We start from the raw sequence: 27,978 nt of genomic DNA, 5'->3' as shown, positions 1-27,978 counted from the left end.
TGTAAGACCTCTGCCTGGGACTTCCCTGGTGGTGCAGTGGTTAAGGATCTGCCTGCCAATGCAGGGGACACGGGTTTGATCCCTGGTCCAGGGAGATCCCACATGCCGCGGAGCAACTAAGCCCGTGTGCCACAGCTACTGAGCCCGTGCTGTAGAGCCCACGAGCCACAACTGCTGAAGCCCACACACTCTAGAGCCCGTGTGCTGCAACTACTGAGCCCATGTGCCACAACTACTGAAGCCTGCACGCTCTGGGGCCTGTGTGCCACAACTACTGAGCCTGTGTCCTGCAACTACTGAAGCCTGTGTGCCTAGAGCCCATGCTCTGCAACAAGAGAAGCCACGGCAATGAGAAGCCCACGCATCACAATGAAGAGTAGCCCCCACTCGCTGCAACTAGAGAAAGTCAGCAGGCAGCAACGAAGACCCAGTGCAGCCAAAAAAAAAAAAAAAAGACCTCTGCCTGCCCTAATCTTGAGGAAGCCTGGTGCTATACTCAATGTTTCTGTCCTCCCCTCCCCCCAATTCATATGCTGAAACCCTAACTCCTAAGGCGATGGTGTTAGGAGGGGCCTTTGGTAGGTGATTAGGTGATGAGGGCAGAGTCCTCATGAATGAGATCAATGCCCTATAAAAGAGACTCGAGAGTTCTCTCACCCTTGTACCGTATGAAAACACATGGGCTCCTTGCACCACATGAGAAGATAGCCATCTATGAACGAGGGAACAAGTTCTCACCAGACACTGAATCTTATGGCACCTTAATCTTGGACTTTCAGCCTCTGGAGCTGTGAGAAACAAATATTTGTTGTTTAAGCACCCAGTTTACGGTATCTTTATTATAGCAGCCTGAATGGACTAAGACATCTGGTTTCCTTCAGTGTGCCCTCTGCAGAAAGCAGAGGCTGGTTTCCTCTGCCTGGGGCACTCCTTTCTCTGCTCCGCTCTGTCTCTTAGCTTTACATGGGAGCAGGGCCGGTGTGGTCAAAACCACCACCGATGCCATTGCCACCACCACCACCATCAGCACCATCAACACATGTCACTTAACTTGCTCAGCTGCAGTGCTAAGTATCCCATCCATGTTCATTCACTGAATCCTCACAGAAGCCTTAAGGAGTAGGTGCCGTTATTATAATCTTCCTTTTAAGGCATGGAAGGACACAGATTTGCTAAAGGTCACATGGTGTTAAATGACCCTTGTAGTCTGGCTCTAGGGCCAGTGCATTACACCTGCCTGGATTTTTCTTGGGACAACTTCCCCTCTGGACTCTGTGTCACACTAGCAAATATCCTGCACCCTCCACCATCCTAACTCTAGCAGCCAGAGTTTTTAATGTTATAGTCACCTTCCTGTGGACTTTATAGGCAGAGTCTTGAAAGCAAAATGTTTTCCTTTCATGTGGTCTTCGTTTCTTTGGTCTGCCTTTCTTTCTTGCTGATAGTCAGCTCTTGTGTTGAGTAATCCTTGGGTATTGGGCACTTTTTCCAGCAATAAGAGTATCCTGCCAGAGGGAGGATGCTGTGATAGTAGGAAGCAGTGGGGGTTAAGTTGAGGGTGGAGCATGTTGGGGAGCCTCTAAGGGAAAATACAGGGAAAAAAGGTCTAAGACCCTTTGGTATAATATTGCAGAGTGATGTAGGCTTCATACCTTCCATTTCCACAACTCTTTAGAGTTTTCAAAAACAGAAAGTCATCTGTCTTTACATAAGCAGCTTCATGAGCTAGGCAGGGTAGGACTTAGTGCTTCTTTTTTTGCCAAAGAGAAGACAGCAGCTTAGAAAGTTAAACCATTTGCTGTAGGTCACCCAGCTACTAAGCAGTGAAGCAGGTCTAGTATTTCTGTCTCCTTATCCTATTTTCACTATAGCACCCTTTTTCTCTATCATTGTATAAGCAGAGAATGATTAAAAATGACCATGTTCCATCTTAATAATTTGTTTTTGTTTTGTTACTTCCTCAGGAAACAATGAACGAAAATGAACTTGGCATCCCCGTTGACTAGCTTAGCTCTTGTTGCAACCTTCATTCTCACTGACAAATTCCAGCAGGTTATGTCTGGAGTTTGTGATGAGTGGCTTCAGAAGGGCCAAGGCTTTTGGTGCTGAACCGAGGATGTTCAAATCCTTTTGTCTGGAAATCAAGCTGACTCCTACACTAGTCTGGATTTTTGAAGCCAACTGATGTGTGAGACTGTGAGAAAGTCACCTTATCACTTTGTTCCTATTTCCGTCTCTGTCCCAGGTGATGGGGGTGGATTACTGTACCTGAAGTATAGAAAAGTAGGAGGAGAAATGTTCTGGGGTTTCCAAAGGATATAATTCTATTCAATCCCACCACTGAATATTCTACCCTGGATTTGTGTGGTATCCACTTTTACTGTCCCCTCTCCATCCTTCACCAGACTTTTAATTTTTTCCTCATGAGAATGTATTATTCTTATAGTAACAACAAAGAGCTAATGTAAAATGACCAGCAACAAACTGACTCTATTTTAATTCTGACTTGAGCCTCCAAAGTGGAATGAAGAGTGAGTGCAAAATTTGCTTTATGATATAATGGATGGAAAACCCCACGTAATTCTAATTATTCTCTACATTTCTTCCTCTACGTGTTTGTATAGTCTTGGCTATTTTATTTAATGAAAGTTCTTTGTATTCACTTTATATTCTTTTTTTAAAATTGAAGTACAGTTGATTTACAATATTGTGTTAGTTGCAGGTGTACAGCACAGTGATTCAGTGTTTTTACAGATTATATTCCATTATAGGTTATTTTAAGATACTGGGCATAGTTCCCTGTGCTATACAGTATATCCTTGTTGCTTATCTATTTTATATATAGTAGCTTGTATCTGTTAATCCCATACCCCTAATTTGGCCCTCCCCGCTTCCCTCTCCCCTTTGGTAACCACTAGGTTTTTTTTTCTGTATCTGTGAGTCTGTTTCCGTTTTGCATATAGATCCATTTGTATTATTTTTTAGATTCTACATATAAGTGATATTGTAGAGTATTTGAAGTATATGTCTTTCTCTGTCTGACTTATTTTGCTAAGCCTAATGATCCCTAGGTCCATTCATGTTACCGCAGATGGCATTATTTCATTCTTTTTCATGGCTGAGTAATATTCCATTCTCTGTATACAGTACATCTTAATCTAATCATCTGTTGATGGGCACTTGGGTTGCTTCCATATCTTGGCTACTGTAAATTGTGCTGCTACGAACATCCTTCACATTCATTTTAATTCAACAAAACTTTTTTCCATACCTACTTTTGGATAGTTACTGATTTGATTCTTCAAACAATAAAATACAGTACCTGCCCTTATAGAAATGACAAATTGGTGGATGAGAAGTGAAAAAAATGCTGATTTCCCTAAGACATGCTCTTGAGGGGGAAATAGGGTCCTGACCCGCACAGAATCACAGAGCTTCCAGACACACCCCTTCCCAATGCTGCTTCCTCTGCTCCTGCTGTGGAGGTGGGCTGCCGGTCACCCCAGATGCTTGGATGCTGTGGACGATAATGCCATTTCCTGTTTCTTCTCTGGCTGGTCCAGCTCCAGTCTCACACCATTGAGCCATTTCTTGCCTCAGCCTTCCCCAACTTTCACATCAAGAGGGAAAATCATCCTTTATCCGTAATTCTGTTACACTCTCACGGATAGACCACAAATCAGAGGTGCCTTCTATTCTCCCAGTCCTACAGGAATTCAAATTACAAATAAAAATTAAAATTATAAAAAACTGTAAAAAAAAAAAAAACAAAAAAACCCCAAAACCACCCACTTTTGACATTGAAGCTCCCCTTTATTTAGAACTCCCACTAGGCTTTAAGTTCCCTGAGGTCGAGAATGGGTCTGTCTTGCTCACTTGTGTATTCCCAGTGCCCAGTCCAGCGCCTGACTCAGAGTAGGAACTCACTAAATGTTTGTTAAGTGCAAATGGATTACTGCATGACTCAGGCATGTGTCCCTGTGATCTTGGCCAAGGGCAAGCTGAGTGGCAGACACCCTGCTGTACTCAAATTGAGCCCCTCCTCGGACACTGGCTGACTGTCCTTGGAACGTATTTGTGTGACTTGGCCTCTCTCCCATGAGGATGAGTTCATTTCCCAGGAGGCTCCCCAGACCCTCATGTACTAGAACCTTGGCAGACCTATCCCAGGGGCCCTCCAGACTTGCCCAGGCCCTGTCTTTATCCTGGAGTGAAGATGGCCTGGGTTCAAGCCAGGCCTCAGCTACATAAATGACTGCTGGAATGTTAAATGCAGGGGCTTCTGACTGGGAAAGTCAAGGAAGGCATTGGGCAGGTGATCAGAGTGAGGGGCCAGCTGCAGGAGCAGGTCACAGGGCACCTAGGAGCACAGTGTTCTGGGGCAGTGGTCAGAGCCCACTGTGGAGAATAATCTTGGGAGATGATGAAAGAGAGATTGTCTGGGGACAGTCATGGACTTTATTCTCGAGGCCAAGAGAAGCAACTGACTTGAGTTTTGGGAAGTGTCACAGTGAAGGATGGCTTGTCGGGAGAGAGACTGGAAACCTGCTTAGGAAGAAGCTCTATTGATAATCCAAGGGAGAGGAGGGTTGAGAATGACCGAAGGCAGGGGCAATGGGGATGCAAAGTCCCCTGCACTGTACAGTACTCAGCCTTTGTTTACTTATCTTTGTATTCACAACCAGTGTCAGGCTCAGAAATAGTGGTCGGTAAATGATTGTAGAATGAATAAATACAGCCCAGACAGAAAAGATCTTGGGGACATAGACTCAGTAAGTTCTGAGGCTGAGCAGACTTTGGTGAGAGAAAGGGAGAAGGTGAAGATAAGATGAGTTAGGTGTTGTGTTTCTATGGTTGGGGTGCTCCTACTAGGGCAGGAGTACAAGGGAAAGTAACAGGAAGGCTCTTTCAGATCTGCGGAGTGCGTTCCCATCCTACTAGGAGTAAGTGAGTTTTCTGCCTGGCCCTGACTTTTTGGGCAATAGTGAGCATTGCCCAGTGGTGTTTGGAAGGGGATTATGACAACATCTAATGAGTCCTTATACTATGCCAGGTGTGCTTCTAAATGCTTCATGTATAACTTATTTTATCCCTATGATGGCCTTACACAGTAAGTACGATTATTCTTTGGCAGAAGAAGACACTGAGACAACAGGGATGTCAGGTAATCTCCTCAAGTAACACAGCTAAGAAATGGCACAGCCAGAATTTGAACCTTGCCTCTTGGTTTGGGACTTATTACGTTTGAGATATCTGTGAGTTACGTGTGGCCAAATCTTGCAGGTGTTGGAAGACAAGCCACTTTGCAAATGCTTTTCAGGCCCTTTTCGTGTCACTGTCTGTTCTGTGATTCTAACCAATGTATTAGTCAGGGCTCTTCAGAGAAACAGAACCAATAGGATGTGTGTCTATCTATCTATCTATCTATCTATCCATCCATCCATCCGTCTATCATCTTATCAAGATTCATTTTAAAGAATTGGCTCACATGAGTATGGCGAGTCCACAATCTGCATGGTAGCCCGGCAGGCTGGAGACTCAGGCAAGAGTTGCAGTTTGAGTCCAAACTCAAGTCTGGGACTGGTATATTTGAGTCTGCTGGTAAATTCCCTGTTCTTCTGGGGAGAGCAGTCTTTTTCTATTGAGGCCTTCAACTGATTGGATGAGGCCCACCCACATTGTGGAGGCCAACCTGCTTTCCTCAAAGTCTCCTGGTTTAACTGTTAATCTCTGCTTTAAAAATGTCTTCACAGAGACATCTAGCATGCTGTTTGATCAAATATCTTGCTACCGTGGCCTCACCAAGTTGACACCTAAAACTAACCATCACACGAAGGCTCAGAAAATAAGGGCTATGGCAGATCCTTAGCATACACTGCAGGTAGCCTTGCTGACACAGGAGGAAGTGTGACTCAGCGCTTGGTGAATTTGGAACGTTCTAGGCTTGGATTACCAACACTTAGGACCTTTAGAACCAGACCTCTAGTGGTGGTTTGACTCTGCCTCATTTTGATAAGGAAGATTATGGATTAGCTGTAGTATATTTAATATTTCTGGGAATATAGAATGACACGACTGTGGTTGTCGCACCTATATTAGTGCAACCCACCTCCAATTTATCATGATCGTAAAAAGAAGGCTGTTTCAGTCAGGCATGGGGAGTGCATTTCCATCTCCCTACGAACGTGTGAGTTTCCTGCCTGGCCCTGACTTTTCGAGCAAAGATGAACAGTGTCATCACAGGCAGTCAGGAAGGCCCTAAGTTAAAGTCCTATCACAGCTCAATCTTAGCATCGAGTTATTTTCTTTCTTTTGAATCAACACACTTAGATTCCTACATGTTTTCTATGTGAGCATTTTTGATGAATATTTATTGGCCTGGGTTGTATTACCTCTCCCCCTCATATATATTTATTTTGGGGTTAGCACTTTTAAATTCTCAGAAACTACCGCAAGTATTGACATTTATTTTCTAGGCTCCAAGAAACCATTATCTATGCTGTTTGGAATGACATTATTTGGTGTCTGGTTAGTCAAGAAATGGAGACACTGAAATCTAATCTTAGTTTGGGGTGCTAGAATGTCTTTTTGAGAGTATAATTTTTATCTGTATATAAGAATATTTTAAAAATAAGCGTATATTTAGGCCTTATATAGTACTTTATAAACATGAGTTCATTCTTTCTGAGTTCTTATGATGCTATGCAGAGTACAATTATATTTTGAGTGGAGTCAGAAAAACCCTTAAAAGGATAAGTTGGCCTAAATTACTTGGTTGGTCAAGCCAGGAATTAAACCCTTGTCTCCAGATTCCCTCACCAGGGCACCCTGAGAGGTGGCGGAGGTCTGGTTGACATCCTGGGAGGCCTGGTGAAAAGAGGATGGACTCTGGAGTCATGGGTTCAAGTCTCTGTTCTACCCCTTACTAGCTGTGTGAACTTGGATGAGTTATTTGATATCTCTAAGCCTTGCTTACCTCATTGGTCCAACATACGCCCATCAGGGGGTTATTTGTGAGCATTAAATGAGGTAATTGTAAGTGTCCAGCATGGAGCACACATGAAGTGTCGGTGCCCTCTTCCTCCCGTTTCTGGTTAGTTATCACATGTATGCCTCTCTGACAGAGGATGAATCTTTCTCATTCTGAGCACTCAGAAAAAATCCTGCTCAGGAGCTAAGGGAAAATGTCCAACTAATTGTTGTTGCATGCTCTTGTGGGCTTTTTTTTTTTTTTTTTTTTTTTTTTTGCGGCACGCGGGCCTCTCACTGTTGTGGCCTCTCCCGTTGCGGAGCACAGGCTCCGGACACGCAGGCTCAGCGGCATGTGGGATCTTCCCGGACCGGGGCACGAACCCGTGTCCCCTGCATCGGCAGGCGGACACTCAACCACTGCGCCACCAGGGAAGCCCTCTCGTGGGCTTTTTAAATAATATATTCTATGACATTATTTATGAAATACCTGTATCACATGTACTAGAGCAAGGTTTCCCACTAAACAGTAATGCATGTTTTTAATCACTTTTTACTTATCCCCATTCCCATCCTTGATAACGGAAGTTGGGGCGTAGATTCTTTTTCTCCTCTCTCCTCCTCTTCCTCCTCACACTGGGGGCCCATGGGAATACACAGAAGATAACTTACTTGGTTTTCTTCCTGGTTCGTTGTAAAATTTGGGATGGGAAAGACTGATAAACAGAATATTAAGTTTGGTGATTAGTCCAAGAAGCAGAGTAGAGTATGTTGAGTGTAAGGGAATTAAGAGAGGAGGCACTTTCTGGTGGATCTGAGGGAACCTGGAGATGCCCTGTCACTTAGGACGCACCTAATGAGGAAAACTATCAGAATGAAATAATCACAATAAAGATTTATTTAATAATAATACTCCACCATTTATTGAGTATCTGTTTAGTACAGGTACTGTGATAAGCATTTTACATGCTTTGACTCGAGGCAGAGCTACCATTATTCTCAAGTTACAGATAAGGAAAATAAGACTTACAGAAACCTGCACAGCTTGTAGTTAGTGGCAGAGATGGGATTAGTATCAACAACTGTATCATGTGTCTTCTAGTAACTACCATTCAATGAAGAGCTGATAATGTGCCGGGCATCATGCTACGTGCAGTTCAAGCATTATTGCAGCATCTCCATGAAGTAGGCATTATTATCCTCATTTTAGAGACGTAGAAACTGAGGCAATATAATTATTGGAATGACTCATTACCTTGTACTTCAACCATTTATCAGCATATTGATGAATGGTGTTCATAGTTGAGGTACTGTTAAATCTTGAAAGTATTAAAAAGTAAAAATAACTTCATCAAAGTGTTCAATGCACTTGCTAAATAATTGATATAGAACTAGGAGCTTATAATAAAAAGTCTACTTGTACTTCTCTTGTCTACTTCTCTCTACTCCATTCTCACTCTCCAGAAGCAATCACTTTCAACAGTTTATGCTTTGGATTCTTTTGGGCAGTGTGTTCATAAACCTAGAAAATGTACTCCTAGAAATAGTTCTTAATTCCAATTTAGTATTTTCTATTGTTGATAATTTAACTCATTTACACCACCTACCTCATGCATGCCTCGTCTCCTCTCAATATAGTTGTATATCTATATTCAACTTCAAAAGCAAAGCCTTCATTTCTTTTTTATTCCCTTCTTTTATGGGAGTATATTCTCAAGTATCTTCTTAAGTAAAGGTGCTCCTTTCTTTGATGTATCATTGCATGACTGAATATGGCTTTTATTTTTCTTTTCTATTGATTATTTGGTGGGGTGTAAAATTCTCGGTTGAAAATCATCTTCCCTCAGAATTTGGAAGGCTTTACCCCTAGTGTTTTCTGGCATCTAGTATTGCTGATGAGAAATCTGATACTATGTTTATTCTCATTTCTTTGTAGGTGACCTGCCTTTTCTCTCTGAAATTTATGTATATAAAAATATATTTATCTTTATATATTTATATATAAATATCTTTATATAAATATATAAATCTATTTATCTTATATTAATATATATTTATTTTTAGTGTTTGAAAATTTTATGTGGATGTGTCTAGTTAATCAGTCTATTTTTAGTCATCCTTCTGAGAATGTGGTACTCCTTTCAGTCTGAAGACGTGTACTTTTTGACTTACAGAAGGTTTTCTTTAATAATTATATCCTTTTTGTAGTCTTTGTTCTCTTTTTCTGGAACTTGTATTAGTTGGGTAATGGGCATTCTGGTTTGGTCTCCATCTCATATTTTCTTCCATATATATTCATACTTTATGTGTATTGTACATGTATTTCTCTACCTTCTGAGAATTTTCTTCAACTTTACCTACCAACTCTTCTATTGAACTTTCTGTATTGGCAATTATATTTTAAACGCTGGCTTCTACTAATTCTTTAGTTATACTTTGAAAAATAGCATCTTGTTCTTTTTTATAAAGATATAGTCTCTTCTAAAATCTGAAAAGGTGTCAACGTTTAAAAAAAGGTCTCTTTGGGGCTTCCCTGGTGGCGCAGTGGTTGAGAGTCCACCTGCCGATGCAGGGGACACAGGTTCATGCCCTGGTCCGGGAAGATCCCACATGCCGTGAGGAGTGGCTGGGCCCGTGAGCCATGGCCGCTGAGCCTGTGTGTCCGGAGCCTGTGCTCCACAGCGGGAGAGGCCACGACAGTGAGAGGCCCGCGTACCGCAAAACAAAAACAAAAACAAAAACAAAAAAAAGGTCTCTTCTATTAGCTCTGAGTTTTCTCTCCTCCTCTTCCCCTACCTCCTTCCCTCCCTCCCTCCTTCTCTTTCTTTCTCTCCCTCCCCCTCTCTTTTTTCCCTCTGTCTGTCGTAATATTTTTCTGTCATGGTACAAGCTTTTCTCAAATTTGGGGACAGAAAGCCTCCTTTTATATCAGTATGTCTTTTTGACTGTCATGCTTTGCTCAAGCAAGTCCCTAGAGAGCTAGCCAGTACAGGGGTGGAGAGTAAATGCCAGCTCTGGGAGGCCTTTATTTTGAAGCACTAACGCTTGCACTAGTCAACTTAATTCTCCCAGGACAGTTTGTCAGATTTCCTTGAAGAAGAACGTTCTGATTTTTGCCTGGGTTTAGCTATGGGCAGTTCTTTGTGAAGGGGCAGGAAAAGAGTGGGGATGTGTGAATTGTCCTCTATATAGATCTTCAGTCATACACTGTTTTTAGTGGCACGTCTCACTTCCATCATCCTGGTACCTGCCTTCTTTAAATCCAGAGTCTCCTTGGAGCTCTGCTGGGTAGATTGCTCCCACCCCAGCTGTAGCATAAATCCCAAACTGTGGCTTCTTTTCTCTCCTTCTTCAATCACCAGACTTCCGTGTATTTTCCATCTTCTAGACTTTTGCTGAACTCTCTTGAGTGCTCGTGATCTTTGCAGTGTTCTTGGGTTATTGCGAGTTTATATCATTTTAATACTTTTTTCTTTTCATTTTAATGGAGTCCAGAAAGGAGAGGAAATAACTTTTCTTAGCCTATTGTCTTGAACTGGAAGCCCTCTCACTATCTTTTGGAGTTTATTAATTCACCAATACTTGTTGAACACATACTATATACCAGGTGCTGGCTTAGGCACTAGAGATGCAAATTGGAATCAGATATAGTTTTTCAGGTATAGATCTAGTGTTTCTAGATCTAGAAGGAGACATGTTTAACAAGTAACTGTGTGTTGCAGTGTTGAAAGTGAGTAATAAAAGCACATACAAGATGATGAAGATCGCAGAAGGAAGAACAGTTAATTCTGTTGGCAGTAGAAGGGAGGTTACAGAATAACCAAGTATACCAGTTAAGAAGTTTCTATATCTTTCAGGCCACAGCAGTCTGAAGACAAAGTGGCGTCATATTATCAGGAACAAAAAAGTCACCATTTCTATAGCTCAGCGGTCCCCAACCTTTTTGGCACCAGGGACCGGTTTCGTGGAAGACAATTTTTCCACTGATGGGGGCGGGGGGCGGGCGGTGCGGAGAGGGATGGGTCAGGAGGTAATGTGAGCGATGGGGAGAGATGGGGAACGGAAGATGAAGCTTTGCCCGCTTGCCCGCCGCTCACCTCCTAATGGGCAGTTCGGTTCCTAACAGACCGTGGACTGCTACCGGTCCGCGGCCAGGGGGTTGGGGACCCCTGCTCTAGCTGATGTAAGACTTAGGTTGAGTAGCTCCAATGGTAGAGTGAGACACAAACCATGGTACAGGTAGTATGGGAGAGATAATCCCAGGAAGCACAATGAGGAAGTAGGGAGGATGAGACAGGAAAGGAAGAAAATCCAGTACAGGTACTTTATTGAGCTGGTTGCTGCTGTGGGCAACTGGGGCTCTGAAGAAATTTGTAGAAAGCACCTAAAATAATTTTTTAATGGGCAGGAAGCTGGGGCATTTATCCACTGACCCCGGGACCTCAACTGTTGAGGGTTGCTTTGGGAGGTGTTATTTCTCTTTCTCTTCTGGGCTATGGCTACATGCAGGCTCAGTCATCTTCCTTGGTTTTGGAGAAAATCCCTGAGCAGAAAAGCTGGGGATGCTTTGGTAGGAGCTTGAGATGGAATCTGGCGTTGCACGGAACTGTACAGAATCTGGTGGGCTGAAGGGAGTGTCAAGGACCGCAGAAACAATTTGCTGCAGACCTCCATCTCCCCCTCAAGAGTTTCTGATACTGTGCAGGGCAACCTCATGTGTGATTGCAAACATGTGGCCAGAGGCCTGTGCAGTAGTAGCTGATGTGAGAGCCCCACAGAGCTCCTCACATCTGTGGTGGCCACTGGCCCAGTGTGACTCTTCAGTCTGCTGCCCCCATCTCTGCCGTCTCCCACTGAGCCATATCACGGCCACACTGTGTCAACATCAAACCACCGAGGGTGGGAAGAATCCCGTCTGCCTGACTTTGTACCCTAACACTCTGACTTTGATCCTAAAAGCATTAAGGCATTGACAATCTAGGAAACTTCTGTGAGGCTGCAAATGTCACCTGGAAGAGGAACACCTCGATCCACTGGGACTTCTTCCTGCATCATCTGGGGTCAGTTAATATGTTTTGTACCAGAGAGCACAGAGTTGAGGGAGTATGAAAGCAGATGGGTATGTTTTGTTGTGGGAATCAGGAGTCTAGACATATCTGGGAGGAAATGAGTGCTTTCTCTTCCCTTTTGAGATCCAGGCAGGAAAGGCAAGGAGTGTGAAGAAGGGAACTAGCATGCTGAGGGGCTTCTATGTGTCTGATGTTTTCTAATATTAGATCTCATTTAACTTTTATAGCATTTCACACTACTGTGAAGTAAAGGTTATTATTTCCAAGGCAATCGAAGCAACAAAAATTCAGAGAGAATAAAGCGTTTTTCGAAGGCTACAGGTTTAGGAAGAAGCAGAGGCAGGATTTGAACCCTGGTCTATTTAGTTCTATAATTTGATCAACCGTAGAGCAGCTGAAAGGAGGAAAGAAGGGAGAAAAATCAAATGTTAAATTAATTAAATTGGAGGAGAACACTTGCCACAGATTTTTTTTTTTTTTTTTTTTTTTTTTTTGCTGTACACGGGCCTCTCACTGTTGTGGCCTCTCCCATTGCAGAGCACAGGCTCCGTACGCGCAGGCTCAGTGGCCATGGCTCACGGGCCCAGCCGCTCCGCGGCATGTGGGATCTTCCCGGACCGGGGCACGAACCTGTGTCCCCTGTATTGGCAGGCGGACTCTCAACCACTGCGCCACCAGGGAAGCCCTTGCCACAGATTTTGATTCCAGTTTGCACTCTGAACCATCTAAGTGGTCCCCAAAATAAATTCCATGGGTATAAGCAACCGTTCATGTGAAAAAGGCCTGGGGGATTGAGCTGACCTCAAGTTCAGCAAGTCATCAGGTGGCTGCTGCTACTACTAAGAAGGGAAAGTGTTCTTACCTGGCAAAATAGAATTACAGGGGAATTGTAGGAGGTCATAGACCTACTGTGCTTTGTTCTGTTTAGAATTTACCTGGAGGTCCAGGTCACCACATTTCAAGTGATACTAGGAGACTTTCAAATCAGTGTGTTTGCTAAAAGAACCAATAGGAAGCTGGTGGTTTAAAAAAAATCTGATGTGCAAGGTGTATTGTGGGCAGCAGATATTAAGCTGGAGGAAGAGAACACTAAGAGATACATGGTGGCTGTTTTCAGATATGTAAAGGATTTGTAACCCAAGACAGTGGATCGAAAAATACGAAGGGAAGAAAGCACTTATTTACTGAGACCTACTGTGTACCAGCCACTGCTCTGGGACAAGTATTTGAACTCAACCTAAGGAAGATGGGAAAAAAAGCTGACATGTCCATCATTACGGTAGGAATTCTCTCAAAGTGGGCAACTGGACATACCAAACAAAGACCCAGTTAGTCCTGGACTAAGATCTTATAGAAGGAATTTCAGCATGAGGCAAGCAGTTTGCATGGAAGATGAATGCCTTCTCAGATCTATCTGTTCACCGTTAATAAATGTGTGGATAATCTCGGCCACTTATCACTCTTCAAGATCATTGAGAATAGGACACCCATCAATCAGATATATTAAAGTGAAAATTAAAAAAAGAAAAAAAGGGAATTCCCTGGTGGTCCAGAGGTTAGGACTCCGTGCTTTCACTGCCGAGGGCGTGGGTTCGATCCCTGGTCAGGAAACTAAGATCCCGCAAGCATGCAGGGCGTGGCCAAAGGAAAAAAAAAGTGAAAGTAAAGCTCCTCTGAGACAAGGATTAAAAATTCTAAGATCTTCCAGAAAGAAAGCAGATCACATACAAAGGAACATGAATCTTGAAATGAGAACTGCAAATTGAGCAATGAGATACCACTTTACAGTGATAAAATGAACAAAAAATTGCAAGGCTTGGTAATTCCAAGTGTCGGTCAGACAGTTTCACACAGGGAAAGATACACTTTTATGTGCTTCTGACGGGAAGGTGAGCTGTCACAGCCATTCTGGAAACCAGCCTGTGGCTCCGTGGTGAAACTGAGAAGAATACATATTCTCTACTACACGATTCCCTCTCTAGTCATATGCCCCAGAGAGACTCTTGCACAGGTCTATTGAGATGGCATAGGAGAATTATTTTTTTTTGCAGTCGTTTGTGGTGGTAGGCAGTTGGAAGGGACTTTGTCTATTGCAATGAGAATGAGTAAGTAAACCAAGGTGGACATCTAGTATGGAATATATACTATAATGCAGTCACAATTCAATGAACTAGATGTACCTATGGTTTAACATGGATTGAGCTTTAAAACATAGTGAAAAAGGGAAGAAAGTGAATAAGATTTATGCAGTATCATTTGCAATATGAAAAATAAGAATACGTATGTAAAAACATTATCTTTCAGGGATACATACAGATGCAGAGATTAACTATACACATTAGAGTGGGCAGGGAATGGGAGTGAGGATGTGATGGGGAAAAAGAGGCACAATAGAATAAGGTAAGAGACAGTGGTGCTCAGAGAGCATGCCAACTTCTGTACCTCTGATGATGTGCTGTGAACTGAAAAAGTTTACAACCTTTTTTCTTAAACAGCAAGGAAAATATAATTTGTGCTTTTTATAAGCCTAGGTGAAATCATAACTTATGTGTTGTTCTGCTTGCCAATTTATTTTTCAATTGTATGTTCACTTGTTTAATATTTAACACATTTTTATGGAGCATCCACTGCTCAACATATATATACCTGGTACAGTTCTAGGGCTCGAAGCACAGGGAATACAGCTATGAATGACACGCCCACAGGATAAATACCTAGAAGAAGCATTGGGTCAGAGGGTAAGCACAACTAAAATTTAGTAGATATTGCTAAATTGTCCTGAAAATGTCTATACCAACTGGTATTTTTTATTAGGTGAGGTATTTTTGATGTGGTATTAATAGGGGCACTTTCCAATTATTTGTTTCTCTAAATGTGGATGAAAGGGAGTGAGAGGAAGGGAGTTAGGAAGAATCCTAAGGAAAGATGGGATTTGAGCCGTACATTGTGTGTGAGCTGAGACAGCCCTGACAGAGCAATGTCTGATGTGTACGAGAGGCACATGCTCCCCAGGCCTCCTCATCCCAGCCCAGCCTCTCCTGACCTGGGCATTTCCCTCTTGGGTCATTTGGCAGTGGGCTCTGACATCAAGCACCTGCCATGGCAGGGGGAGAGGAAAACCCATCTCATGATTATTCCTTACCCATTGTTACCTTAGCAGGAGTGCAGCATCTGTGCCGTGGGCCGGCACCCCTACCAGGCTTCCGATGTGCTTTCCATCCAACTGCCACAGCCCTAGATGGCAACCCCTGGGCTCCACCCAGAGCTCGTGGCGGAAACAGGATGTAATGCTTCCAAGCGGGGTGAGCAGCAATGGCTTATCTGCAGTGGTCAGTGAGGCAGACAGAAACATTCTCCGTGACCTTCCTTCCTTTGCGTGTTTGAAAACCAGGACCCTACCCCCCTTTATGGAGGAGGCAACTGAGGAGTTGTAACGAAGTGGGGTATAAACATGAAGTGTTTGTGTTTCTTCCAGTGACTGATTTCTGAAGTGTTCAGCTGAATTCCCATTCCCCACCCTTTAGCATCTTTGGCAGATTCCATAACTCTCTGCTCTCTTTCGGTAATAAAAATTTCAGTCCATTGTGGTTTAAAGTGTCAATCTCAGAATCTCGGAGTCAGTTTAACTCTAATCTCCTCCCTCGTCCCAACCACGGGTTTGAGCTGAGGCTTGGGAGATCTGGGGCAGGAGTGTATAAACTGTCTTTTCACTTTCCCACAAATCCAGCACTTTGGAATAGAGAGGGGGCTGATAGGCAGGAGTAGGGTGGCAATGGAGGAGAAACAGTCTACAGTCTACAGTCGTCTGACCCTTTCCTGGGTCAACCAGTATGTTTTTCTATAGGGAGTCATCTTGTCATTTGGGGGTTGGACAATTCTTAGCATAGAACTGTTCTGTACATTTCAGAATACTTAACACTTTCCCCCTTGACCTCCACACAGATTCCCCTAGCACCTTTCAGTCTTTATGACGTACAACACTTTCCCAAACACCTCCTACAGGAGCCATTCTGCCCTGGTTGAGAACCACTGGAACCTTCTTGGGTTGGGGCCAAGGAGAAGGGACGGAGGACCAAGATCTTAGATTCCTGGGCCTGAGTCAGGGGTGGGAAGGAATCCTGCTTGTCTTCTGGTTGGGTCTGGCTTCATTTGGATCTTTTTGCTGCTGTGTGTCAGTCTCTGTAAAAGACGCTGTGATTGAAAATCTAAGGCTGTTGTTCATCTTCTTTTGGACCTTTCTATTGTTGAGGACGAACTTAGAGAGGGTAGCTGTGTCTTCCTTTGCTCCCAACAGTGATTCATGCTTGCAGCACTTTCTCAGGGGAAGGGGTAGCCCTAGGGTAAATGGGTTCACTTCCCTTCACCTGAAAGCCCCTTGAGCAGCCCCCCAATTCTGCTCCTCCATCTAACCCCGTGCTCCTGTAACGCTATGTCCTGTGCAGTAGCCGTGGGAACCGCTAGAGCACTCTTGAGAAACCTCTCATAGGTTGCCTCCATCTGCTTCCCAGCAAGGATTTTGCCTTCATAAATCTCCGGAAGAGCATGAGACACCGAGCTCTACATTCACGGATGTCTCCAGACTCTAGGGGAAGCATGTCAAGTACATCAAGCTCTCCCAGGAGACACCTTACAATGCTCTCCTTGGATGGCAATCCCAGGATGGGACTGAAGATTGTAAGGGTGAGGTGCCAGCTTCCCCTTTTTCATATACCCTCAGCCTCTAAAGGTGATTATCTTGCAACCTGCCCATCTCTTGGCTTTATGAGGAATGGGGAAGCACACCGCTCCGGTACAGTCTAAAAACATTTATCCCCAAGAACCCATGAGGTTGGTAGACCTCAATTCCAACTCTGTATCCCCTCTCTTTCTTTTAGATTACCTTGGAAAAGGTTCTGTGCATGTAGGGGGTGGGGAGGTTGGGGTGATGTTGGTAATGGTAGGAGGAAATTAGTAGTTCTGGCGATTTTCAGAAAGCCCTTTGTCAGCTCACTTTAACGGGTGGTGTATTTAGGTCCTTTTTTGTCCTCGGCCATGAACCCTGTCCCTATTCCAGGGCAACAGGAAAAGTCCTACTCAACCTCTTCTGACATAAGAACAGCCTGCTAGGGGAAAACTTCCAGAGTTTTGACACTAGGCCTGATGCCGGATGTAGAAACTGGAGGATAGGACCACATTCTCAGAATTAAACAAAGAGGAAAGGAAAGCTCCCCCTCCATAGCCTAAGAGCCCACAATTATCTCCGTTGGCTGTTGGTCTCTCCTTTTAAATATTTTATGGCAGGTGGAGAATGAAAGAAGAAAATACGTGTCGAGAGAACAAATCGAGGTAGAAAGACCATTAGCGGGGAAGAAAGAGATGGTCTGCTGCTCTCTCTGCTTAAGGAGTATGGAATGGCTGGGAACTTCCCGAGGTGGAAGTGAGATTCCATCTTCTGATACCACAGGAGGAAAAACATTTACAACTAAAACCCTTCCAACTGTCTGTCCATCCATCCACCCACCCATCCACCCAACAGGTGTTATTATATGTCTACTCTGAGACAGGTACTTAATTATTTTCATTATTAATGAAAATAATCTTTGTGCTATGACTTTTCTCTCCTTCTATACCTGCCTCATATGATCTTCCTGTCTAGGTATAGAACTATTAGGACCATATGTTCCTAGATACCTTGCCGGGCAGAGGCCCCATTACTGAGCAAAGTGGACCAGGGAAGATCCCTAGGGGCTAGAGTTTTGGGGCTGCTGATCTCCTGAAGTTCTTAATAAGTAATTTAATTCCTCTTTGTTTTTTTAATTTATAAAATGAGATATAAATGTAATTCAGATTTTTTTTCTATTTGGTAATTGTGAGCTTTAGAAAAAAGGATCTGAATTATACAATGACTGTATCAGTGACGTAGAGAGATATATGTATACTCAGCTATAGATGCAGATATTATTATTCCTGTTATTTAGATGAGGAAACAGAATGTCAGAGGGGTTAAGTCTTACCTAAGGACTCAGAGTACTGGTAAGAGTCTGTATTTGAATTTCACACCATAATGCCTCTAAGTCAGTAGGATACATAAAGGGAGGATAAGTTAAAAAAGAAGAAATCACATGTATTCCACAAAACATATGAGGCCTTCAGAAGACTATCCTTATGGCAGTGCTTTGGGGAGGATACTGAGGAGTTCATTATTTGTGTGATTTAAAATTTGTGTCTATAAGTGGTGTTTGCTTTTCTTGTTATTGTTTTCATGTCTGCTTCTTAGTAATGTAGTTGGCTTAACATCTTTGTAAGAACTTCCCCATTCCCAGAGCCTCATGGGGGCCAGACTCCCTTCTTTTGCTTCTTCCCAGGAGGGCAACATAAAGATTTGTGCTTCACAGATATGACAGTAGTAGTTAGTCTCCAAAGATCAACCCAACAGCTCTTAGAATTCATATCCTTCATGGTATTCTCCCCTTGAATCTGGCCCTGCCTCGTACTCACTGTTGACCAATAGAACTTCTGAGACTAGATCATAAGAAACTTTGCAACCTCTGCTTGGTTTTCGTGGAATCCTTGTTCTTAGGATGCTCCCTTTTCTGAACTCTCCCTGTTGGAACCCACCTGCCATGAAAGACCTAAGTTACATGTATGGTCATGTATTGGTGCTCTGCCAGTAGCCCTCCCTGGCCTCCCGGCTGACAGCCAGCATCACCTGGCAGCCATGTGAGTGCACCATCTTGGATATGCAGCCCAGCCCCATCATTTAAATGGCTAATGCAGTCAGATAACTTCTGGCCCAGCCATCACATATGACTGTAACTATATGAGAGACCTTAAGCAAAGACTGCCTCACTGAGCTCACTTAACCCACAGAACCATGAGAAAGAAGAATAAATTATAGAGTTTTAAGCCGTTATGTTTAAGGTGGTTTATTACATAGCAGAAGATAACTGGAACAATTCCTCTGGGGAGAGGCCAGACTCCTAGGCTCGAGTTGACCATTGGAGCTTGGGAGTTAGAATCTGGACCTTATTAGCATCTTGACCTCGTGCAAGTTCCTTCCCTTCTTTTTATATCAGTGTGCTCATCTGTAAAATGGAGACAATAATTGTACAGTCCTCATGGGATTTCTGTGAGAATTAAATGTGATGATCTGTGTAAAGGACTTAATGTGGTACCTGGCATTTACTAAGCACGGACTAAATAATTATTGAAATTAGTGGTTTTATGGAAAGTGTCTTCTAAACACAGCCATTAATTACATTTTTCTTTATTTTTGTCTTAGTCTTTTTTCTACCAGTCCTAACCTACCAGATCCCCTGGAAGCCAGACATGCAAACTTTGTGGCAAAGCTGCCTTGTACTATTTTTGCCACAGATTTTAACTGAAGGGTGGATTTTCTGAGTTGACCTGATTATTTCTTGGGTTGAGGGAATATGAACCTTCTCTTCACCCATTTTGATCTCATCTCTTCTTCAAATGCCCTATCAGTTTTGCTTTTCCTTCAGTTTCCTCCAGGGAATTGCTTTTCCTGATCTGACGGGCGGAGGGAATTGAGTGGGTAATTGATGTATAAAGATGACAAGAATGAGGGTCATTGGGATGAAAATGAAAACTGACACTAAAATTGTCCTCTGTGGTCTCTTAATGACTTGTGGCTAAGAGCATTATGCTGTTTCCATAAAAGGGAAGCAAACATATACTAGGGTTTGTTGAAATGCCAAGATGAGCGAGGCTTTCCAGAATAGCAAACATTTTCCTGTGACTTTATAGCTCCTGTAATTATGTTCATGCTGGGACCTGGGGGTGCACCATGACCACCAGGAATCCTACCTCCTCCCATGCCCGTACTGTAGATGCCAAGCTTCAACAACAAAATCGCATTGAAACCTTAGCTCTCTGAGCAGTGTGCTCTGTACCTAACCTACCTCCTTCCTCCCCATAGATTTGCTCTTTTTTTTTTTTTTTTTTTTTTTTTACAGTCAGGACATGACTTAGAAGAGAGGGTCAAGTGACTTATGTTGGGAATTTTATGCACACTAGGAATCTACATGTAGGGGTGCGATAGATAAGGAGAAAGATTGCTATATTTCATTTAGCTTTGTTTCTTTGTCTTTGATAGAAAAACATCTGGTTTAGGTCTTCAATTTGTACCTGAAAGAAATCTAAACCACAGAAATCTTGAAGAAAATTTTATCATCTGAGATATGGGGGAGTGGAGGTGGGGGGGGCAGTGACTTATTTTTTGACACTTTACAGCAGAAAAATCCCAGGGACCAGTTACCATGAATCAAACTAGTTATCAGCAGCACACTGGTTACTTGAATGATAGTTTTTTGGGGTTGCCTGAAACTCTGCACTGTGGTTAACACTGTTTGGCTCCACATGAGCTTGGCATACAGTTGGCACACCATAAATGTCTGATAATAGAATGAAAGAATGATACGCATCTGCCAGTCTCTCAAACCAACTGTGGCTTCTTCTTGTCATCAAGTCGACTTCGATCACGAGTTTTGCCTGTGTTTTTAAACTTGCATCAACCTCTGTAGTTCTAGCTGCTGCTTTTTCCTTTTTATGTCTGGAGACAAAGCCCACATTCTTATTATCTATCTGAGACAGCGGGCCAGGTAATTGAATTTCATATACTGTGGTGTGGAATGAAAGATGAGTCCTGACTCTTACTTCATGAAAAATTATCTGTGCTTTGTAATGGTATAATTCTGTTGCATGTTTGTCAACGGTGATCCATATTTCTGAATTCTTGGTGTCTGTGATGGTGGAAAATTATACATTTGAAATAAAAATTCGAAAATCTAGATTTTGAGTAATAGATTTTTGAATCAATAACTAATTTAATAAAAGGCTTATGTTTGAGTTAGTTGCTGTATTTAAGCTCTGTTGATTAGTATGGAAAATCATTACTCACTAAGGGGTGATGGCTTACTGGCTCTAGGAGGGAAAAACTTATGGTCTTAGTGCACTTTTAATCAAATTGATTTCCTTATCAGGAACAAGCATGTTTTATTGACAGTTTTACCCAAGAGCTTAAAGACTGAACATAATGAGATTTCCTTTGTTTTTGTTTTTTCCAATTTTGAAAGAAAGGCTTCCCTACTGGAGTCTAGAGATTAGCCTCGTCTGGTCTACTAGCCATGTGAAGTCTGGAACTGTCAATCTGTGAAATACATGGAAAAAGACATGACTTATCTGTAATCATCTTTCATTTTCCAGTACTCAGTGGTCAAGGTGAAAGTTTGTAGTTTTGGCTTTGGAAGCTTCCATTGCTATGTCCTGTTCTATCCTCATCCTACTTTCAAGTGATTATAGAATATATGTTTCTATAGTCTTTCTTTATTTTAAACCATTCTGCTCCCTACTCCCCAATATTCCCCTGTCCTTAACTCTCTGAAGTTTCAAGTGATAAACTGGCAGGGGAAAATTGATAGATGAACAGAAGGAAAAATAGATCCAATTTATGTTTGTTTGTTTTTTTTACATCTTTATTGGGGTATAATTGCTTTACAATGGTGTGTTAGTTTCTTCTTTATAAAAAAGTGAATCAGTTATACATATACATATGTTCCCATATCTCTTCCCTCTTAAGTCTCCCTCCGTCCCACCCTCCCTATCCCACCCCTCCAGGCGGTCACAAGGCACCGAGCTGATCTCCCTGTGCTATGCGGCTGCTTCCCACTAGCTATCTACCTTACGTTTGGTAGTGTATATATGTCCATGCCTCTCTCTTGCTTTGTCACAGCTTACCCTTCCCCCTCTCCATATCCTCAAGTCCATTCTCTAGTAGGTCTGTGTCTTTATTCCTGTCTTACCCCTAGGTTCTTCATGACATTTTTTTCCCTTAAATTCCATATATATGTGTTAGCATACGGTATTTGTCTTTCTCTTTCTGACTTACTTCACTCTGTATGAGAGACTCTAGGCCTATCCACCTCATTATAAATAGCTCAATTTCGTTTCTTTTTATGGCTACGTAATATTCCATTGTATATATGTGCCACATCTTCTTTATCCATTCATCCGATGATGGACACTTAGGTTGTTTCCATCTCCGGGCTATTGTAAATATAGCTGCAATGAACATTTTGGTACATGACTCTTTTTGAATTATGGTTTTCTCAGGGTATATGCCCAGTAGTGGGATTGCTGGGTCATATGGTAGTTCCATTTGTAGTTTTTAAGGAACCTCCATACTGTTCTCCACAGTGGCTGTATCAATTTACATTCCCACCAACAGTGCAAGAGGGTTCCCTTTTCTCCACACCCTCTCCAGCATTTGTTGTTTGTAGATTTTTTGATGATGGCCATTCTGACTGGTGTGAGATGATATCTCATTGTAGTTTTGATTTGCATTTCTCTAATGATTAATGATATTGAGCATTCTTTCATGTGTTTGTTGGCAGTCTGTATATCTTCTTTGGAGAAATGTCTATTTAGGTCTTCTGCCCATTTTTGGATCGGGTTGTTTGTTTTTTTGTTATTGAGCTGCATGAGCTGCTTATAAATTTTGGAGATTAATCCTTTGTCAGTTGATTCATTTGCAAATATTTTCTCCCATTCTGAGCGTTGTCTTTTGGTCTTGTTTATGGTTTCCTTTGCTGTGCAAAAGCTTTGAAGTTTTATCAGGTCCCAATTGTTTATTTTTGTTTTTATTTTCATTTTTCTGGGAGGTGGGGCAGAAAGGAACTTGCTGTGATTTATGTCATAGAGTGCTCTGCCTATGTTTTCCTCTAAGAGTTTGATAGTTTCTGGCCTTACATTTAGGTCTTTAATCCATTTTGAGCTTTATTTTTGTGTATGGTGTTAGGGAGGGATCTAATCTCATACTTTTACATGTACCTGTCCAGTTGTCCCAGCACCACTTATTGAAGAGGCTGTCCTTTCTCCACTGTACATTCCTGCCTCCTTTATCAAAGATGTGACCATATGTGCGTGGGTTTATCTCTGGGCTTTCTATCCTGTTCCATTGATCTATCTTTCTGTTTTTGTGCCAGTACCATACTGTCTTGATTACTGCAGCTTTGTAGTATAGTCTGAAGTCAGGGAGCCTGATTCCTCCAGCTCCGTTTTTCGTTCTCAAGATGGCTTTGGCTATTCGGGGTCTTTTGTGTTTCCATACAAATTGTGAAATTTTTTGTTCTAGTTCTGTGAAAAATACCAGTGGTAGTTTGATAGGGGTTGCATTGAATCTGTAGATTGCTTTGGGTAGTAAAGTCATTTTCACAATGTTGATTCTTCCAATCCAAGAACATGGTATATCTCTATTTGTATCATCTTTAATTTCTTTCATTAGTGTCCTACAGTTTTCAGCATACGGGTCTTTTGTCTCCTTCGGTAGGTTTATTCCTAGGTATTATATTATTTTTGTTGCAGTGGTAAATGGGAGTGTTTCCTTAATTTCTATTTCAGATTTCTCATCATTAGTATATAGGAATGCCAGAGTATTCCGCGCATTAATTTTGTATCCTGCTACTCTACCAAATTCATTAATTAGCTCTAGTAGTTTTCTGGTAGCATCTTTAGGAGTCTCTATGTATAGTATCATGTCATCTGCAAACAGTGACAGCTTTACTTCTTCTTTTCTGATTTGGATTCCTTTTATTTCCTTCTCTGATTGCTGTGGCTAAAACTTCCAAAACTATGTTGAATAAGAGTGGTGACAGTGAGCAACCTTGTCTTGTTCCTGATCTTAGTGGAAATGCTTTCAGTTTTTCACCACTGAGGACGATGTTGGCTGTGGGTTTGTCATATATGGCCTTTATTATGTTGAGGAAAGTTCCCACTATGCTTACTTTCCACAGGGTTTTTTAAATCATAAATGGGTGTTGAATTTTGTCGAAAGCTTTCTCTGCATCTATTGAAATGATCATATGGTTTTTCTCCTTCAATTTGATAATATGGTTTATCACATTGATTGTTTTGCATATATTGAAGAATTCTTGCATTCCTGGAATAAACCCCAGTTGATCATGGTGTATGATCCTTTTAATGTGCTGTTGGATTCTGTTTGCTAGTATTTTGTTGAGGATTTTTGCATCTATGTTCATCAGTGATATTGGCCTGTAGATTTCTTTCTTTGTGACATCTTTGTCTTGTTTGGTATCAGGGTGATGGTGGCCTCATAGAATGAGTTTGGGAGTGTTCCTCCCTCTGCTATATTTTGGAAGAGTTTGAGAAGGATAGGTGTTAGCTCTTCTCTAAATGTTTGATAGAATTCTCCTGTGAAGCCATCTGGTCCTGGGCTTTTGTTTGTTGGAAGATTTTTAATCACAGTTTCAACTTCAGTGCTTGTGATTGGTCTGTTCATATTTTCTGTTCCTTCCTGATTCAGTCTTGGCAGGTTGTGCATTTCTAAGAATTTGTCCATTTCTTCCAGGTTGTCCATTTTATTGGCATAGAGTTGCTTGTAGTAATCTCTCATGATCTTTTGTATTTCTGCAGTGTCAGTTGTTACTTCTCCTTTTTCATTTCTAATTCTATTGATTAGAGTCTTCTCCCTTTTTTTCTTGATGAGTCTGGCTAATGGTTTATCAATTTTGTTTATCTTCTCAAAGAACCAGCTTTTAGTTTTATTGATCTTTGCTATCATTTCCCTCATTTCTTTTTCATTTATTTCTGATCTGATTTTTATGATTTCTTTCCTTCTGCTAGCTTTGGGGTTTTTGTGTTTTTCTATCTCTATTTGCTTTAGGTGCAAGGTTAGGTTGTTTATTCGAGATGTTTCCTGTTTCTTAAGGTAGGAGTGTATTGCTATAAACTTCCCTCTTAGAACTGTTTTTGCTGAATCCCATAGGTTTTGGGTCGTCGGGTCTCCATTGTCATTTGTTTCTACGTATTTTTTTATTTCCTCTTTGATTTCGTCAGTGATCAGTTCGTTATTAAGTAGTGTATTGTTTAGCCTCCATGTGTTTGTATTTTTTTACAGATCTTTTCCTGTAATTGATATCTAGTTTCATAGCATTGTGGTCAGAAAAGATACTTGAAACAATTTCAATTTTCTTAAATTTACCAAGGCTTGTGACCCAAGATATGATCTATCCTGCAGAATGTTCCATGAGCACTTGAGAAAAATGTGTATTCTGTTGTTTTTGGATGGAATGTCCTATAAATATCAATTAAGTCCATCTTGTTTAATGTATCATTTAAAGCTTGTGTTTCCTTATTTATTTTCATTTTGGATGATCTGTGCATTGGTGAAAGTGGGGTGTTAAAGTCCCCTACTATGAATGTGTTACTGTCAATTTCCCCTTTTATGGCTGTTAGTATTTGCCTTATGTATTGAGGTGCTCCTACTTTGGGTGCATAAATATTTACAATTGTTATATCTTCTCCTGGGATCGATCCCTTGCCCATTATGTAGTGTCCTTCTTTGTCTCTTCTAATAGTCTTTATTTTAAAGTCCATTTTGTCTGATATGAGAATTGCTACTCCAGCTTTCTTTTGGTTTCCATTTGCATGAAATATCTTTTGCCATCCCCTTACTTTCAGTCTGTATGTGTCTCTAGGTCTGAAGTGGGTCTCTTGTAGACAGCAAATATATGGGTCTTGTTTTTGTATCCATTCAGCCAATCTGTGTCTTTTGGAGGGAGCATTTAGTCCATTTACTTTTAAGGTAATTATTGATATGTATGTTCCTATTCCCATTTTCTTAATTGTTTTGGGTTCGTTATTGTAGGTCTTTTCCTTCTCTTGTGTTTCTTGCCCAGAGAAGTTCCTTTAGCAGTTGTTGTAAAGCTGGTTTGGTGGTGCTGAACTCTCTCAGCTTTTGCTTGTCTGTAAAGGTTTTAATTTCTTCATAAAATCTGAATGAGATCCTTGCTGGGTAGAGTAATCTTGGTTGCAGGTTTTTCTCCTTCATCACTTTAAATATGTCCCGCCAGTCCCTTCTGGCAGCGGAGTTTCTGCTGAAAGATCAGCTGTTAACCTTATGGGGATTCCCTTGTGTGTTATTTGTTGTTTTTCCCTTGCTGCTTTTAATATGTTTTCTTTGTATTTAATTTTTGACAGTTTGATTAATATGTGTCTTGGCATATTTCTCCTTGGATTTATCCTGTATGGGACTCTCTGTGCTTCCTGGACTTGATTAACTATTTCCTTTCCCATATTAGGGAAGTTTTCAACTATAATCTCTTCAAATATTTTCTCAGTCCCTTTCTTTTGCTCTTCTTCTTCTGGAACCCCTATAATTCGAATGTTGGTGAGTTTAATGTTGTCCCAGAAGTCTCTGAGACTGTCCTCTGTTCTTTTCATCTTTTTTCCTTATTCTGATCTGCAGTAGTTATTTCCACTATTTTATCTTCCAGGTCACTTATCCATTCTTCTGCCTCAGTTATTCTGCTATTGATCCCATCAAGAGTATTTTTAATTTCATTTATTGTGTTGTTCATTGTTTCATCTTTAGTTCTTCTAGGTCCTTGTTAAATGTTTCTTGCATTTTGACCATTCTATTTCCAAGATTTTGGATCATCTTTACTATCATTATTCTGATTTCTTTTTCAGGTAGACTGCCTATTTCCTCTTCATTTGTTAGGTGTGGTGGGTTTTTATCTTGCACCTTCCTCTGCTGTGTGTTTTTTTGTCTTCTCATTTTACTTATCTTACTGTGTTTGGGGTCTCCTTTTTGCAGGCTGCAGGTTCGTAATTCCCGTTGTTTTTGGTGTCTGTCCCCAGTGGCTAAGGTTGGTTCAGTGGGTTGTGTAGGCTTCCTGGTGGAGGAGACTAGTGCCTGTGTTCTGGTGGATGAGGCTGGATCTTGTCTTTCTGGTGGGCAGGACTGAGTCCGGTGGTGTGTTTTGGGGTGTCTGTGGACTTATTATGATTTTAGGCAGCCTCTGCTAATGGGTGGGGTTGTGTTCCTGTCTTGCTAGTTGTTTGGCATAGGGTGTCCAGCACTGTAGCTGGCTGGTCTTTGAGTGAAGGTGGGTGCTGGTGTTGAGATGGAGATCTCTGGGAACTTTTTGCCGTTTGATATTATGTGGAGCTGGGAGGTCTCTTGTGGACCAGTGTCCTGAAGTTGGCTCTCCCACCTCAGAGGCACAGTACTGACTCCTGACTGCAGCACCAAGAGCTTTTCATCCACATGGCTCAGAATAAAAGGGAGAAAAAGTAGCAAGAAAGAATTAGTAGAAGTAGAAAGAAAGAAAGAAAGAAAGGAGGGAGGGAGAGAGGAAGGAAGGAAGGAAGGAGGGAAGGAAGAAAAAAGAAAGAAAGAAGATAAAGTAAAATAAAGTAAGATAAAATATAATAAAGTTATTAAAATAAAAAAATAATTATTAAGAAAAAAAACGGACAGATAGAACCCTAGGACAAATGGTGGAAGCAAAGCTATACAGACATAATCTCACACAGAAGCATATACATACACACTCACAAAAAGAGGAAAAGGGGAAAAAATCATAAATGTTGCTCTCAGAGTCCACTTCCTCAATTTGGGATGATTGGTTGTCTATTCATGTATTCCACAGATGCAGGGTACATCGAGTTGATTGTGGAGCTTTAATCCGCTGCTTCTGCGGCTGCTGGGAGCGATTTCCCTTTCTCTTCTTTGTTCTCACAGCCCCCAGGGGTTCAGCTTTGGATTTGGCCCCGCCTCTGCATGTAGGTCGCTGGAGGGCGTCTGTTCTTCGCTCAGACAGGACGGGGTTAAAGGAGCCGCTGATTCGGGGGCTCTGGCTCACTCAGGCCGGGGGGGAGGGAGGGGCATGGAGTGCGGGGCGGGCCTGTGGCGGCAGAAGCCGGCGTGACGTTGCCCCAGCCTGAGGCGCGCCGTGCGTTCTCCCGGGGAAGTTGTCCCTGGATCCCGGGACCCTGTCAGTGGCGGGCTGCACAGGCTCCCCGGAAGGGGGGGTGTGGAGAGTGACCTGTGCTCACACACAGGCTTCTTGGTGGCGGCAGCAGCAGCCTTAGCGTCTCATGCCCGTCTCTGGGGTCCGCGCTTTTAGCCGCGGCT

At 42.1% G+C, this 27,978-nt stretch overlaps 1 long non-coding RNA gene across 1 annotated transcript in view; it reads left to right on the top strand.

Moving 5' to 3' along the window:
• Positions 1-27,314, top strand: part of LOC309961523 — a 443,244-nt gene extending 415,930 nt beyond the window's left edge. Inside the window, exon 2 of the long non-coding RNA XR_014326190.1 lies at positions 27,243-27,314. This is a non-coding gene — a long non-coding RNA (uncharacterized lncRNA). The remainder of the gene's footprint in view (positions 1-27,242) is intronic.
• The last annotated feature ends 664 nt before the right edge of the window (positions 27,315-27,978 follow it).

Source organism: Leucopleurus acutus (assembly GCF_964270905.1).
Source record: "Leucopleurus acutus genome assembly, chromosome: 4".
Classification (NCBI taxonomy): domain Eukaryota; kingdom Metazoa; phylum Chordata; class Mammalia; order Artiodactyla; family Delphinidae; genus Leucopleurus; species Leucopleurus acutus.
The sequence above is the reverse complement of the archived record's forward strand: the minus strand, read 5'-3'. Positions and strand labels throughout refer to the sequence as shown.